The 17,226-nt window shown below is 36.8% G+C and overlaps 1 long non-coding RNA gene across 1 annotated transcript; it reads left to right on the forward strand.

Moving 5' to 3' along the window:
* Positions 1-737: 737 nt before the first annotated feature.
* Positions 738-9,998, forward strand: LOC127091288 (uncharacterized). The gene is made up of 6 exons (XR_007791901.1): positions 738-859; positions 1,257-1,329; positions 6,483-6,636; positions 7,034-7,106; positions 9,309-9,462; positions 9,860-9,998. It is a non-coding gene; the product is annotated as an uncharacterized LOC127091288 (long non-coding RNA).
* Positions 9,999-17,226: the final 7,228 nt, after the last annotated feature.

The raw sequence follows: 17,226 nt of genomic DNA on the forward strand, positions 1-17,226 counted from the left end.
ATTTGAACTAGAATAATTATTCTACTTTGTTAATTAACTAGGGATATGTAATTACAAGTAATGGTCATAGAATTAACGCACTTCACATCGCCTAATTTCACTTCGAATTTATCTATGGATTGAGAAGTTGTAGTAGTAATTAGTGAACTATACACCAAGGATTAGGTATAGTGGTATTATTGATTCGCCGTGATATTATAACGGCATTGCCATTCAAATAATGCATAAATATTCAAATACGGGAAAATTAAGGGATTCGAATAAAATCTACTCTTTCTCATATTTAAATTTATTCTCACTATCTATTTTTTTTGTAAACCAATCAAAACCCCCCAATTGTTACTTTACTTCGCATAATTTTTACCTTATGAAATTGCAATTCTTGTGGAGACAGATCTTTATTTTATTACTACGACTGGATCAATACGCTTGCTAAAATAATCATCACTTCTGTCGATCGAATGTCTAGTAAAATATGAGTCTGATAATGATGCTATCTAGTGGGCTTTTTAGAGATATTCTATTAGAATTATCACTCAGTATGTTGCTAGTTGATGTCAGTGGAAATTTATTTTCTTGACAATTTCTTACTTATCTTTTTCTTTTCTTTTTGCACTTGTAAAAAAGAAAAATTGAATTCACTACATATTGTTTTATTTATTATAGACTAAAACTTTTTGATACTATTTTAATTTCTACGTGTAGTGAGTAATGTTTCTCGTTAATAGCCGCCAATAGTTAGATGGAGCAATAGAAGTTACATACCGAATTGGGCGGGTTAATCCACAATTGTCTCTAGGGTTACAAAAATTTGCTCTTCGTTTTCTTCTTCATTCTTCACCACCTTCCCTTTCTTCAGGTTCTCTCCTATCTCCTTTTCTCTGCTCAAGTTTTTTCTGAATCTCTTCTTGTCTTGTTTTTTTCTCATTGTAAAAATATTTATTTCAGATTGAATTTTTATTTTCAGGTTCCTCTCTATCCGCCTCACATTCTTGCTTTTCTATTTTCGTTATTTCTGTTAGGGTTAATATGAGATTCTTCTGCTATTTGGGGATTTAGGGCTTCAAACCTTTGAATTTTTCAATCAATTTTGAGTTTTGATGAAATTAATCCCTCAAATATTAGTTGGAAGGTTCAAATCTTCCTGTAATTTTGAATGTATTCTGTGATTGTTGTTTGAAATATTAAAATATGTTGTGAGTTTGATGAAATTAAATCTTCAATGACACTAATTATATTTTCTTCTTTCTTATTAGCTTAGCTTTGTTGGTTCGTGTTTAAAGTGAAGTTTCCAGCGCTAATCTTGTCACAAACTCAGAACTCAGATTGGTAACTCAATTCTCATCTCTTATTAATTTTATCAACTTTCTGTATTAAATCATTTGGTTTAACATTAACTGTAAATGCTGTAATTAATTATTTGGTTTAACATCAACCATTCAACAACATATTCAACCTGTGTTAACATCAACCCTTCAACAACACACTCAACCTGTGTTAATAATGCACATAAACCCCTTATGTTCATTTTCCACACTTTGGCAAATTCACTCCATTATTTTCTTTGCTCTTGTTATTTGTTTTCATCTATGCATTCTCCTCACACATTCATTACTTATTTCACCAAATCAAAAATTAACAGAAGTTGCTAACACGGGCCGTTCCGAAAGTCGCCGTAAAGGACGTCGCAAAAGCCGCCTTAAGGGCCGTTCCGAAAGAAAAGTTACTAAGAAACACTACTCAGATAGCTTAGATAGCTCATATAGCTTAGATAGCTCAGATAGCTCAGATAGCCATATGGGCCGTTCCAGAAGCCGTATGGGCCGTTCCGAAGGTCGCCGTAAGGGTCGTTCCCAAAGAAAAGTTACTAAGAAATACTACTCAGATAGCTCAGATAGCTTAGATAGCTCAGATAGCTCAGATAGCCATATGGGCCGTTCCAGAAGCTGTATGGGTCGTTCCGAAAGCCGCCGTAAGGGTCGTTCCGAAAGAAAAGTTACTAAGAAATACTACTCAGATAGCTCAGATAGCCGTAAGGTCCGTTTTGAAAGCCGCCGTAAGGGCCGTTCCGAAAGAAAAGTTACTAAGAAATACTACTCAGATAGCTCATATAGCTCAGATAGCTTAGATAGCTCAGATAGCTCAGATAGCCATATGGGCCGTTCCAGAAGCCGTATGGGCCGTTCCGAAATTCGCCGTAAGGACCGTCCCGAAAGAAAAGTTACTAAGAAATACTACTCAAATAGCTCAGATAGCCATATGGGCCGTTCCAGAAGCCGTATGGGCCGTTCCGAAAGCCGCCGTAAGGAGCGTTCCGAAAGAAAAGTTACTAAGAAATACTACTCAGATAGCTCAGATAGCTCAAATAGCCATATGAGCCATTCCAGAAGCCGTATGGGTCGTTTCGAAAGCCGCCGTAAGGGTCATTCCGAAAGAAAAGTTATAAGAAATACTACTCAGATAGCTCAGATAGCTCAAATAGCCATATGGGCCGTGCCAGAAGCCGTATGGGCCGTTCCGAAAGCCGCCGTAAAGGCCGTTCCAAAAGAAAAGTTACTAAGAAATACTACTCAGATAGCTCAGATAGCCGTAAGGGCCGTTCCGAAAGAAAAGTTACTAAGAAACACAGCTCAGATAGCTCAATAAGGTCATTAAGCCCAGTAAGCTCAGATTGCTCATTAAGCTCAGTTGATAAGGAACTTGAAAGTTCAGCTAGTAAATACTTTTTAAAACTGTTAAAATTAGCTGATATACTGGGATATCCTTATGAAGAGTATAGGCCGGCCATGAACGGCATAACTGATCAGGCAAGTATTTCTTGACATACATCTCTCAAATTATTTATGGGGCGGCATTTAGCAATGCTTTTGAAACAAGTTTCACTAATTTATTTGCTAATATTCTTTATATCTATCTATCTATAAACAAGATGAGCCAGATAGATGTATTGTGTTCTATGCAAGCTTCCTTTTTCGACGCTGAAGATGCTCGATTCGTGGTTGAACGTAAAACGGGTAAAAGAAGAGGTGAAAAGAATATGAGTTCTAAGAAAAAGAGAAAGAAGAACAACCATGGAGCTGATGAAAGTAGAGCCGAGAAGAATGAGAGTTTCAAGAAAAAGAGAAAGAAGAACAAGAGGCGAGAAGAAGAATGAATTCCAGAAAACCGAGAAAACCGTTATTAATGTTGAGGAGTTTTTTTTTAATAGCAAAGGAGAACCATATGTGCTAGAATCATATATATTAGAATGAACAGATTACCTTATGAAATTGCAATTCTTGTGGAGACAGATCTTTATTTTATTACTACGACTGGATCAATACGCTTGCTAAAATAATCATCACTTCTGTCGATCGTATGTCTAGTAAAATATGAGTCTGATAATGATGCTATCTAGTGGGCTTTTTAGAGATATTCTATTAGAATTATCACTCAGTATGTTGCTAGTTGATGTCAGTGGAAATTTATTTTCTTGACAATTTCTTACTTATTTTTTTCTTTTCTTTTTGCACTTGTAAAAAGGAAAAATTGAATTCACTACATATTGTTTTATTTATTATAGACTAAATCTTTTTGATACTATTTTAATTTCTACGTGTAGTGAGTAATGTTTCTCGTTAATAGCCGCCAATAGTTAGATGGAGCAAAAGAAGTTACATACCAAATTGGGCGGGTTAATCCACAATTGTCTCTAGGGTTACAAATATTTGCTCTTCGTTTTCTTCTTCATTCTTCACCACCTTCCTTTTCTTCAGGTTCTCTCCTATCTACTTTTCTCTGCTCAAGTTTTTTCTGAATCTCTTCTTGTCTTGTTTTTTTCTCATTGTAAAAATATTTATTTCAGATTGAATTTTTATTTTCAGGTTCCTCTCTATCCGCCTCACATTCTTGCTTTTCTATTTTCGTTATTTCTGTTAGGGTTAATATGAGATTCTTCTGCTATTTGGGGATTTAGGGCTTCAAACCTTTGAATTTTTCAATCAATTTTGAGTTTTGATGAAATTAATCCGTCAAATATTAGTTGTAATGTTCAAATATTTCCGTAATCTTGAATGTGTTCTGTGATTTTTGTTTGAAATATTAAAATATGTTGTGAGTTTGATGAAATTAAATCTTCAATGACACTAATTATATTTTCTTCTTTCTTATTAGCTTAGCTTTGTTGGTTAGTGTTTAAAGTGAAGTTTTCAGCGCTAATTTTGTCACAAACTCAGAACTCAGATTGGTAACTCAATTCTCATCTCTTATTAATTTTATCAACTTTCTGTATTAAATCATTTGGTTTAACATTAACTGTAAATGCTGTAATTAATTATTTGGTTTAACATCAACCATTCAACAACATATTCAACCTGTGTTAACATCAACCCTTCAACAACACACTCAACCTGTGTTAATAATGCACATAAACCCCTTATGTTCATTTTCCACACTTTGGCAAATTCACTCCATTATTTTCTTTGCTCTTGTCATTTGTTTTCCTCTATGCATTCTCCTCACACTTTCATTACTTATTTCACCAAATCAAAAATTAACAGAAGTTGCTAACACAGGCCGTTCCGAAAGTCGCCGTAAAGGACGTCGCAAAAACCGCCGTAAGGGCCGTTCCGAAAGAAAAGTTACTAAGAAACACTACTCAGATAGCTTAGATAGCTCATATAGCTTAGATAGCTCAGATAGCTCAGATAGCCATATGGGCCGTTCCAGAAGCCGTATGGGCCGTTCCGAAAGTCGCCGTAAGGGTCGTTCCGAAAGAAAAGTTACTAAGAAACACTACTCAGATAGCTTAGATAGCTCAGATAGCTCAGATAGCCATATGGGCCGTTCCAGAAAACGTATGGGTCGTTCCGAAAGCCGCCGTAAGGGCCGTTCCGAAAGAAAAGTTACTAAGAAATACTTCTCAGATAGCTCAAATAGCCGTAAGGTCCGTTTCGAAAGCCGCCGTAAGGGCCGTTCCGAAAGAAAAGTTACTAAGAAATACTACTCAGATAGCTCAGATAGCTTAGATAGCTCAGATAGCTCAAATAGCCATATGGGCCGTTCCAGAAGTCGTATGGGCCGTTCCGAAATTCGCCGTAAGGGCCGTCCCAAAAGAAAAGTTACTAAGAAATACTACTCAGATAGCTCAGATAGCTCAGATAGCCATATGGGCCGTTCCAGAACCCGTATGGGTTGTTCCGAAAGCCGCCGTAAGGACCGTTCCGAAAGAAAAGTTACTAAGAAATACTACTTAGATAGCTCAGATAGCTCAAATAGCCATATGGGCCGTTCCAGAAGCCGTATGGGTCGTTCCGAAAGCCGCCGTAAGGGTCATTCCAAAAGAAAAGTTACTAAGAAATACTACTCAGATAGCTCACATAGCTCAGATAGCCATATGGGCCATGCCAGAAGCCGTATGGGCCGTTTCGAAAGCCGCCGTAAGGGCCATTCCGAAAGAAAAGTTACTAAGAAATACTACTCAGATAGCCGTAAGGGCCGTTCCGAAAGAAAAGTTACTAAGAAACACAGCTCAGATAGCTCAATAAGGTCATTAAGCCTAGTAAGCTCAGATTGCTCATTAAGCTCAGTTGATAAGAAACTTGAAAGTTCAGCTAGTAAATACTTTTTAAAACTGTTAAAATTAGCTGATATACTGGGATATCCTTATGAAGAGTATAGGCCGGCCATGAACGGCATAACTGATCAGGCAAGTATTTCTTGACATACATCTCTCAAATTAGTTTATGGGGCGGCATTTAGCAATGCTTTTGAAACAAGTTTCACTAATTTATTTGCTAATATTCTTTATATCTATCTATCTATAACCCAGATGAGCCAGATAGATGTATTGTGTTCTATGCAAGCTTCCTATTTCGACGCTGAAGATGCTCGATTTGTGGTCGTACGTAAAACGGGTAAAAGAAGAGGTGAAAAGAATATGAGTTCTAAGAAAAAGAGAAAGAAGAACAACCATGGAGCTGATGAAAGTAGAGCCGAGAAGAATGAGAGTTTCAAGAAAAAGAGAAAGAAGAACAAGAGGCGAGAAGAAGAATGAATTCCAGAAAACCGAGAAAACCGTTATTAATGTTGGAGGAGTTTTTTTTTAATAGCAAAGGAGAACCATATGTGCTAGAATCATATATATTAGAATGAACAGATTACCTTATGAAATTGCAATTCTTGTGGAGACAGATCTTTATTTTATTACTACGATTGGATCAATACGCTTGCTAAAATAATCATCACTTCTGTCAATCGACTGTCTAGTAAAATATGAGTCTGATAATGATGCTATCTAGTGGGCTTTTTAGAGATATTCTATTAGAATTATCACTCAGTATGTTGCTAGTTGATTTCAGTAGAAATTTATTTTCTTGACAATTTCTTACTTATTTTTTTCTTTTCTTTTTGCACTTGTAAAAAGGAAAAATTGAATTCACTACATATTGTTTTATTTATTATAGACTAAAACTTTTTTATACTATTTTAATTTCTACGTGTAGTGAGTAATGTTTCTCGTTAATAGCCGCCAATAGTTAGATGGAGCAATAGAAGTTACATACCAAATTGGGCGGGTTAATCCACAATTGTCTATAGGGTTACCAATATTTGCTCTTCGTCTTCTTCTTCATTCTTCACCACCTTCCCTTTCTCCAGGTTCTCTCCTATCTCCTTTTCTCTGCTCAAGTTTTTTCTGAATCTCTTCTTGTCTTGTTTTTTTCTCATTGTAAAAATATTTATTTCAGATTGAATTTTTATTTTCAGGTTCCTCTCTATCCGCCTCACATTCTTGCTTTTCTATTTTCGTTATTTCTGTTAGGGTTAATATGAGATTCTTCTGCAATTTGGGGATTTAGGGCTTCAAACCTTTGAATTTTTCAATCAATTTTGAGTTTTGATGAAATTAATCCCTCAAATATTAGTTGTAATGTTCAAATCTTCCCGTAATTTTGAATGTGTTCTGTGATTTTTGTTTGAAATATTAAAATATGTTGTGAGTTTGATAAAATTAAATCTTCAATGACACTAATTATATTTTCTTCTTTCTTATTAGCTTATCTTTGTTGGTTCGTGTTTAAAGTGAAGTTTCCAGCGCTAATCTTGTCACAAACTCAGAACTCAGATTGGTAACTCAATTCTCATCTCTTATTAATTTTATCAACTTTCTGTATTAAATCATTTGGTTTAACATTAACTGTAAATGCTGTAATTAATTATTTGGTTTAACATCAACCATTCAACAACATACTCAACCTGTGTTAACATCAACCCTTCAACAACACACTCAACCTGTGTTAATAATGCACATAATCCCCTTATGTTCATTTTCCACACTTTGGCAAATTCACTCCAATATTTTCTTTGCTCTTGTCATTTGTTTTCATTTATGCATTCTCCTCACACTTTCATTACTTATTTCACCCAATCAAAAATTAACAGAAGTTGCTAATATGGGCCGTTCCGAAATCGCCGTAAGGGACGTCGCAAAGGCCGCCGTAAAGGCCGTAACGAAAGAAAAGTTACTAAGAAACACTCCTCAGATAGCTTAGATAGCTCATATAGCTTAGATCGCTCAGATAGCTCAGATAGCCATATGGGCCATTCCATAAGCCGTATGGGCCGTTCCGAAAGAAAAGTTACTAAGAAACACTACTCAGATAGCTCAGATAGCTCAGATAGCTCAGATAGCCATATGGGCCGTTCCAGAAGCCGTATGGGCTGTTCTGAAAGCCGCCGTAAGGGCCGTTCCGAAAGAAAAGTTACTAAGAAATACTACTCAGATAGCCGTAAGGGCCGTTCCGAAAGCCGCCATAAGGGCCGTTCCGAAAGAAAAGTTACTAAGAAACACTACTCAGATAGCTCATATAGCTCAGATAGCTTAGATAGCTCAGATAGCCATATGGCCGTTCCAGAAGCCGTATGAGCCGTTCCGAAAGCCGCTGTAAGGGCCGCTCCAAAAGAAAAGTTACTAAGAAATACTACTCAGATAGCTCAGATAGCCATATGGGCCGTTCCAGAAGCCGTATGGGCCGTTCGGAAAGCTGCCGTAAGGGCCGTGGCGAAAGAAAAGTTACTAAGAAATACTACTCAGATAGCTCAGATAGCCATATGGGCCGTTACAGAAGCCGTATGGGCCGTTCCGAAAGCCGTCGTAAGGGCCGTTCCAAAAGAAAAGTTACTAAGAAATACTACTCAGATAGCTCAGATAGCCATATGGGTCGTTCCAAAAGCCGTATGGGCCGTTCCGAAAGCCGCGTAAGGGCCGTTCCGAAAGAAAAGTTACTAAGAAATACTACTCAGATAGCTCAGATAGCCGTAAGGGCCGTTCCGAAAGAAAAGTTACTAAGAAACACAGCTCAGATAGCTCAACAAGGAAATTAAGCCCAGTAAGCTCAGATTGCTCATTAAGCTCAGTTGATAAGGAACTTGAAAGTTCAGCTAGTAAATACTTTTTAAAACTGTTAAAATTAGCTGATATATTGGGATATCCTTATAAAGAGTATAGGCCGGCCATGAACGGCATAACTATTCAGGCAAGTATTTCTTGACATACATCTCTCAACTTAGATTATGGGGCGGCATTTAACAATGCTTTTGAAACAAGTTTCACTAATTTATTTGCTAATATTCTTTATATCTATCTATCTATAACCCAGATGAGCCAGATAGATGTATTGTGTTCTATGCTAGCTTCCTATTTCGACAAAGAAGATGCTGGATTCGTGGCCGTACGTAAAACGGGTAAAAGAAGAGGTGAAAAGAATATGAGTTCTAAGAAAAAGAGAAAGAAGAACAACCATGGAGCTGATGAAAGTAGAGCCGAGAAGAATGAGAGTTTTAAGAAAAAGAGAAAGAAGAACAAGAGGCGAGAAGAAGAATGAATTCCAGAAAACCGAGAAAACCGTTATTGATGTTGAGGAGTTTTTTTTTAATAGCAAAGGAGAACCATATGTGCTAGAATCATATATATTAGAATGAACAGATTACCTTATGAAATTGCAATTCTTGTGGAGACAGATCTTTATTTTATTACTACGACTGGATCAATACGCTTGCTAAAATAATCATCACTTCTGTCGATCGTATGTCTAGTAAAATATGAGTCTGATAATGATGCTATCTAGTGGGCTTTTTAGAGATATTCTATTAGAATTATCACTCAGTATGTTGCTAGTTGATGTCAGTGGAAATTTATTTTCTTGACAATTTCTTACTTATTTTTTTCTTTTCTTTTTGCACTTGTAAAAAGGAAAAATTGAATTCACTACATATTGTTTTATTTATTATAGACTAAATCTTTTTTATACTATTTTAATTTCTACGTGTAGTGAGTAATGTTTCTCGTTAATAGCCGCCAATAGTTAGATGGAGCAATAGAAGTTACATACCAAATTGGGCGGGTTAATCCACAATTGTCTATAGGGTTACCAATATTTGCTCTTCGTCTTCTTCTTCATTCTTCACCACCTTCCCTTTCTCCAGGTTCTCTCCTATCTACTTTTCTCTGCTCAAGTTTTTTCTGAATCTCTTCTTGTCTTGTTTTTTTCTCATTGTAAAAATATTTATTTCAGATTGAATTTTTATTTTCAGGTTCCTCTCTATCCGCCTCACATTCTTGCTTTTCTATTTTCGTTATTTCTGTTAGGGTTAATATGAGATTCTTCTGCAATTTGGGGATTTAGGGCTTCAAACCTTTGAATTTTTCAATCAATTTTGAGTTTTGATGAAATTAATCCCTCAAATATTAGTTGTAATGTTCAAATCTTCCCGTAATTTTGAATGTGTTCTGTGATTTTTGTTTGAAATATTAAAATATGTTGTGAGTTTGATGAAATTAAATCTTCAATGACACTAATTATATTTTCTTCTTTCTTATTAGCTTATCTTTGTTGGTTCGTGTTTAAAGTGAAGTTTCCAGCGCTAATCTTGTCACAAACTCAGAACTCAGATTGGTAACTCAATTCTCATCTCTTATTAATTTTATCAACTTTCTGTATTAAATCATTTGGTTTAACATTAACTGTAAATGCTGTAATTAATTATTTGGTTTAACATCAACCATTCAACAACATACTCAACCTGTGTTAACATCAACCCTTCAACAACACACTCAACCTGTGTTAATAATGCACATAATCCCCTTATGTTCATTTTCCACACTTTGGCAAATTCACTCCAATATTTTCTTTGCTCTTGTCATTTGTTTTCATTTATGCATTCTCCTCACACTTTCATTACTTATTTCACCCAATCAAAAATTAACAGAAGTTGCTAATATGGGCCGTTCCGAAATCGCCGTAAGGGACGTCGCAAAGGCCGCCGTAAAGGCCGTAACGAAAGAAAAGTTACTAAGAAACACTCCTCAGATAGCTTAGATAGCTCATATAGCTTAGATCGCTCAGATAGCTCAGATAGCCATATGGGCCATTCCATAAGCCGTATGGGCCGTTCCGAAAGTCGCCGTAAGGGTCGTTCCGAAAGAAAAGTTACTAAGAAACACTACTCAGATAGCTCAGATAGCTCAGATAGCTCAGATAGCCATATGGGCCGTTCCAGAAGCCGTATGGGCTGTTCTGAAAGCCGCCGTAAGGGCCGTTCCGAAAGAAAAGTTACTAAGAAATACTACTCAGATAGCCGTAAGGGCCGTTCCGAAAGCCGCCATAAGGGCCGTTCCGAAAGAAAAGTTACTAAGAAACACTACTCAGATAGCTCATATAGCTCAGATAGCTTAGATAGCTCAGATAGCCATATGGCCGTTCCAGAAGCCGTATGAGCCGTTCCGAAAGCCGCTGTAAGGGCCGCTCCAAAAGAAAAGTTACTAAGAAATACTACTCAGATAGCTCAGATAGCCATATGGGCCGTTCCAGAAGCCGTATGGGCCGTTCGGAAAGCTGCCGTAAGGGCCGTGGCGAAAGAAAAGTTACTAAGAAATACTACTCAGATAGCTCAGATAGCCATATGGGCCGTTACAGAAGCCGTATGGGCCGTTCCGAAAGCCGTCGTAAGGGCCGTTCCAAAAGAAAAGTTACTAAGAAATACTACTCAGATAGCTCAGATAGCCATATGGGTCGTTCCAAAAGCCGTATGGGCCGTTCCGAAAGCCGCGTAAGGGCCGTTCCGAAAGAAAAGTTACTAAGAAATACTACTCAGATAGCTCAGATAGCCGTAAGGGCCGTTCCGAAAGAAAAGTTACTAAGAAACACAGCTCAGATAGCTCAACAAGGAAATTAAGCCCAGTAAGCTCAGATTGCTCATTAAGCTCAGTTGATAAGGAACTTGAAAGTTCAGCTAGTAAATACTTTTTAAAACTGTTAAAATTAGCTGATATATTGGGATATCCTTATAAAGAGTATAGGCCGGCCATGAACGGCATAACTATTCAGGCAAGTATTTCTTGACATACATCTCTCAACTTAGATTATGGGGCGGCATTTAACAATGCTTTTGAAACAAGTTTCACTAATTTATTTGCTAATATTCTTTATATCTATCTATCTATAACCCAGATGAGCCAGATAGATGTATTGTGTTCTATGCTAGCTTCCTATTTCGACAAAGAAGATGCTGGATTCGTGGCCGTACGTAAAACGGGTAAAAGAAGAGGTGAAAAGAATATGAGTTCTAAGAAAAAGAGAAAGAAGAACAACCATGGAGCTGATGAAAGTAGAGCCGAGAAGAATGAGAGTTTTAAGAAAAAGAGAAAGAAGAACAAGAGGCGAGAAGAAGAATGAATTCCAGAAAACCGAGAAAACCGTTATTGATGTTGGAGGAGTTTTTTTTTAATAGCAAAGGAGAACCATATGTGCTAGAATCATATATATTAGAATGAACAAATTACCTTATGAAATTGCAATTCTTGTGGAGACAGATCTTTATTTTATTACTACGACTGGATCAATACGCTTGCTAAAATAATCATCACTTCTGTCGATCGTATGTCTAGTAAAATATGAGTCTGATAATGATGCTATCTAGTGGGCTTTTTAGAGATATTCTATTAGAATTATCACTCAGTATGTTGCTAGTTGATGTCAGTGGAAATTTATTTTCTTGACAATTTCTTACTTATTTTTTTCTTTTCTTTTTGCACTTGTAAAAAGGAAAAATTGAATTCACTACATATTGTTTTATTTATTATAGACTAAATCTTTTTGATACTATTTTAATTTCTACGTGTAGTGAGTAATGTTTCTCGTTAATAGCCGCCAATAGTTAGATGGAGCAAAAGAAGTTACATACCAAATTGGGCGGGTTAATCCACAATTGTCTCTAGGGTTACAAATATTTGCTCTTCGTTTTCTTCTTCATTCTTCACCACCTTCCTTTTCTTCAGGTTCTCTCCTATCTACTTTTCTCTGCTCAAGTTTTTTCTGAATCTCTTCTTGTCTTGTTTTTTTCTCATTGTAAAAATATTTATTTCAGATTGAATTTTTATTTTCAGGTTCCTCTCTATCCGCCTCACATTCTTGCTTTTCTATTTTCGTTATTTCTGTTAGGGTTAATATGAGATTCTTCTGCTATTTGGGGATTTAGGGCTTCAAACCTTTGAATTTTTCAATCAATTTTGAGTTTTGATGAAATTAATCCGTCAAATATTAGTTGTAATGTTCAAATATTTCCGTAATCTTGAATGTGTTCTGTGATTTTTGTTTGAAATATTAAAATATGTTGTGAGTTTGATGAAATTAAATCTTCAATGACACTAATTATATTTTCTTCTTTCTTATTAGCTTAGCTTTGTTGGTTAGTGTTTAAAGTGAAGTTTTCAGCGCTAATTTTGTCACAAACTCAGAACTCAGATTGGTAACTCAATTCTCATCTCTTATTAATTTTATCAACTTTCTGTATTAAATCATTTGGTTTAACATTAACTGTAAATGCTGTAATTAATTATTTGGTTTAACATCAACCATTCAACAACATATTCAACCTGTGTTAACATCAACCCTTCAACAACACACTCAACCTGTGTTAATAATGCACATAAACCCCTTATGTTCATTTTCCACACTTTGGCAAATTCACTCCATTATTTTCTTTGCTCTTGTCATTTGTTTTCCTCTATGCATTCTCCTCACACTTTCATTACTTATTTCACCAAATCAAAAATTAACAGAAGTTGCTAACACAGGCCGTTCCGAAAGTCGCCGTAAAGGACGTCGCAAAAACCGCCGTAAGGGCCGTTCCGAAAGAAAAGTTACTAAGAAACACTACTCAGATAGCTTAGATAGCTCATATAGCTTAGATAGCTCAGATAGCTCAGATAGCCATATGGGCCGTTCCAGAAGCCGTATGGGCCGTTCCGAAAGTCGCCGTAAGCGTCGTTCCGAAAGAAAAGTTACTAAGAAACACTACTCAGATAGCTTAGATAGCTCAGATAGCTCAGATAGCCATATGGGCCGTTCCAGAAAACGTATGGGTCGTTCCGAAAGCCGCCGTAAGGGCCGTTCCGAAAGAAAAGTTACTAAGAAATACTTCTCAGATAGCTCAAATAGCCGTAAGGTCCGTTTCGAAAGCCGCCGTAAGGGCCGTTCCGAAAGAAAAGTTACTAAGAAATACTACTCAGATAGCTCAGATAGCTTAGATAGCTCAGATAGCTCAAATAGCCATATGGGCCGTTCCAGAAGTCGTATGGGCCGTTCCGAAATTCGCCGTAAGGGCCGTCCCAAAAGAAAAGTTACTAAGAAATACTACTCAGATAGCTCAGATAGCTCAGATAGCCATATGGGCCGTTCCAGAACCCGTATGGGTTGTTCCGAAAGCCGCCGTAAGGACCGTTCCGAAAGAAAAGTTACTAAGAAATACTACTTAGATAGCTCAGATAGCTCAAATAGCCATATGGGCCGTTCCAGAAGCCGTATGGGTCGTTCCGAAAGCCGCCGTAAGGGTCATTCCAAAAGAAAAGTTACTAAGAAATACTACTCAGATAGCTCACATAGCTCAGATAGCCATATGGGCCATGCCAGAAGCCGTATGGGCCGTTTCGAAAGCCGCCGTAAGGGCCATTCCGAAAGAAAAGTTACTAAGAAATACTACTCAGATAGCCGTAAGGGCCGTTCCGAAAGAAAAGTTACTAAGAAACACAGCTCAGATAGCTCAATAAGGTCATTAAGCCTAGTAAGCTCAGATTGCTCATTAAGCTCAGTTGATAAGAAACTTGAAAGTTCAGCTAGTAAATACTTTTTAAAACTGTTAAAATTAGCTGATATACTGGGATATCCTTATGAAGAGTATAGGCCGGCCATGAACGGCATAACTGATCAGGCAAGTATTTCTTGACATACATCTCTCAAATTAGTTTATGGGGCGGCATTTAGCAATGCTTTTGAAACAAGTTTCACTAATTTATTTGCTAATATTCTTTATATCTATCTATCTATAACCCAGATGAGCCAGATAGATGTATTGTGTTCTATGCAAGCTTCCTATTTCGACGCTGAAGATGCTCGATTTGTGGTCGTACGTAAAACGGGTAAAAGAAGAGGTGAAAAGAATATGAGTTCTAAGAAAAAGAGAAAGAAGAACAACCATGGAGCTGATGAAAGTAGAGCCGAGAAGAATGAGAGTTTCAAGAAAAAGAGAAAGAAGAACAAGAGGCGAGAAGAAGAATGAATTCCAGAAAACCGAGAAAACCGTTATTAATGTTGGAGGAGTTTTTTTTTAATAGCAAAGGAGAACCATATGTGCTAGAATCATATATATTAGAATGAACAGATTACCTTATGAAATTGCAATTCTTGTGGAGACAGATCTTTATTTTATTACTACGATTGGATCAATACGCTTGCTAAAATAATCATCACTTCTGTCAATCGACTGTCTAGTAAAATATGAGTCTGATAATGATGCTATCTAGTGGGCTTTTTAGAGATATTCTATTAGAATTATCACTCAGTATGTTGCTAGTTGATTTCAGTAGAAATTTATTTTCTTGACAATTTCTTACTTATTTTTTTCTTTTCTTTTTGCACTTGTAAAAAGGAAAAATTGAATTCACTACATATTGTTTTATTTATTATAGACTAAAACTTTTTATACTATTTTAATTTCTACGTGTAGTGAGTAATGTTTCTCGTTAATAGCCGCCAATAGTTAGATGGAGCAATAGAAGTTACATACCAAATTGGGCGGGTTAATCCACAATTGTCTATAGGGTTACCAATATTTGCTCTTCGTCTTCTTCTTCATTCTTCACCACCTTCCCTTTCTCCAGGTTCTCTCCTATCTCCTTTTCTCTGCTCAAGTTTTTTCTGAATCTCTTCTTGTCTTGTTTTTTTCTCATTGTAAAAATATTTATTTCAGATTGAATTTTTATTTTCAGGTTCCTCTCTATCCGCCTCACATTCTTGCTTTTCTATTTTCGTTATTTCTGTTAGGGTTAATATGAGATTCTTCTGCAATTTGGGGATTTAGGGCTTCAAACCTTTGAATTTTTCAATCAATTTTGAGTTTTGATGAAATTAATCCCTCAAATATTAGTTGTAATGTTCAAATCTTCCCGTAATTTTGAATGTGTTCTGTGATTTTTGTTTGAAATATTAAAATATGTTGTGAGTTTGATAAAATTAAATCTTCAATGACACTAATTATATTTTCTTCTTTCTTATTAGCTTATCTTTGTTGGTTCGTGTTTAAAGTGAAGTTTCCAGCGCTAATCTTGTCACAAACTCAGAACTCAGATTGGTAACTCAATTCTCATCTCTTATTAATTTTATCAACTTTCTGTATTAAATCATTTGGTTTAACATTAACTGTAAATGCTGTAATTAATTATTTGGTTTAACATCAACCATTCAACAACATACTCAACCTGTGTTAACATCAACCCTTCAACAACACACTCAACCTGTGTTAATAATGCACATAATCCCCTTATGTTCATTTTCCACACTTTGGCAAATTCACTCCAATATTTTCTTTGCTCTTGTCATTTGTTTTCATTTATGCATTCTCCTCACACTTTCATTACTTATTTCACCCAATCAAAAATTAACAGAAGTTGCTAATATGGGCCGTTCCGAAATCGCCGTAAGGGACGTCGCAAAGGCCGCCGTAAAGGCCGTAACGAAAGAAAAGTTACTAAGAAACACTCCTCAGATAGCTTAGATAGCTCATATAGCTTAGATCGCTCAGATAGCTCAGATAGCCATATGGGCCATTCCATAAGCCGTATGGGCCGTTCCGAAAGAAAAGTTACTAAGAAACACTACTCAGATAGCTCAGATAGCTCAGATAGCTCAGATAGCCATATGGGCCGTTCCAGAAGCCGTATGGGCTGTTCTGAAAGCCGCCGTAAGGGCCGTTCCGAAAGAAAAGTTACTAAGAAATACTACTCAGATAGCCGTAAGGGCCGTTCCGAAAGCCGCCATAAGGGCCGTTCCGAAAGAAAAGTTACTAAGAAACACTACTCAGATAGCTCATATAGCTCAGATAGCTTAGATAGCTCAGATAGCCATATGGCCGTTCCAGAAGCCGTATGAGCCGTTCCGAAAGCCGCTGTAAGGGCCGCTCCAAAAGAAAAGTTACTAAGAAATACTACTCAGATAGCTCAGATAGCCATATGGGCCGTTCCAGAAGCCGTATGGGCCGTTCGGAAAGCTGCCGTAAGGGCCGTGGCGAAAGAAAAGTTACTAAGAAATACTACTCAGATAGCTCAGATAGCCATATGGGCCGTTACAGAAGCCGTATGGGCCGTTCCGAAAGCCGTCGTAAGGGCCGTTCCAAAAGAAAAGTTACTAAGAAATACTACTCAGATAGCTCAGATAGCCATATGGGTCGTTCCAAAAGCCGTATGGGTCGTTCCGAAAGCCGCGTAAGGGCCGTTCCAAAAGAAAAGTTACTAAGAAATACTACTCAGATAGCTCAGATAGCCGTAAGGGCCGTTCCGAAAGAAAAGTTACTAAGAAACACAGCTCAGATAGCTCAACAAGGAAATTAAGCCCAGTAAGCTCAGATTGCTCATTAAGCTCAGTTGATAAGGAACTTGAAAGTTCAGCTAGTAAATACTTTTTAAAACTGTTAAAATTAGCTGATATATTGGGATATCCTTATAAAGAGTATAGGCCGGCCATGAACGGCATAACTATTCAGGCAAGTATTTCTTGACATACATCTCTCAACTTAGATTATGGGGCGGCATTTAACAATGCTTTTGAAACAAGTTTCACTAATTTATTTGCTAATATTCTTTATATCTATCTATCTATAACCCAGATGAGCCAGATAGATGTATTGTGTTCTATGCTA

This window comes from Lathyrus oleraceus, chromosome 6, assembly GCF_024323335.1.
Source record: "Lathyrus oleraceus cultivar Zhongwan6 chromosome 6, CAAS_Psat_ZW6_1.0, whole genome shotgun sequence".
Lineage (NCBI taxonomy): Eukaryota > Viridiplantae > Streptophyta > Magnoliopsida > Fabales > Fabaceae > Lathyrus > Lathyrus oleraceus.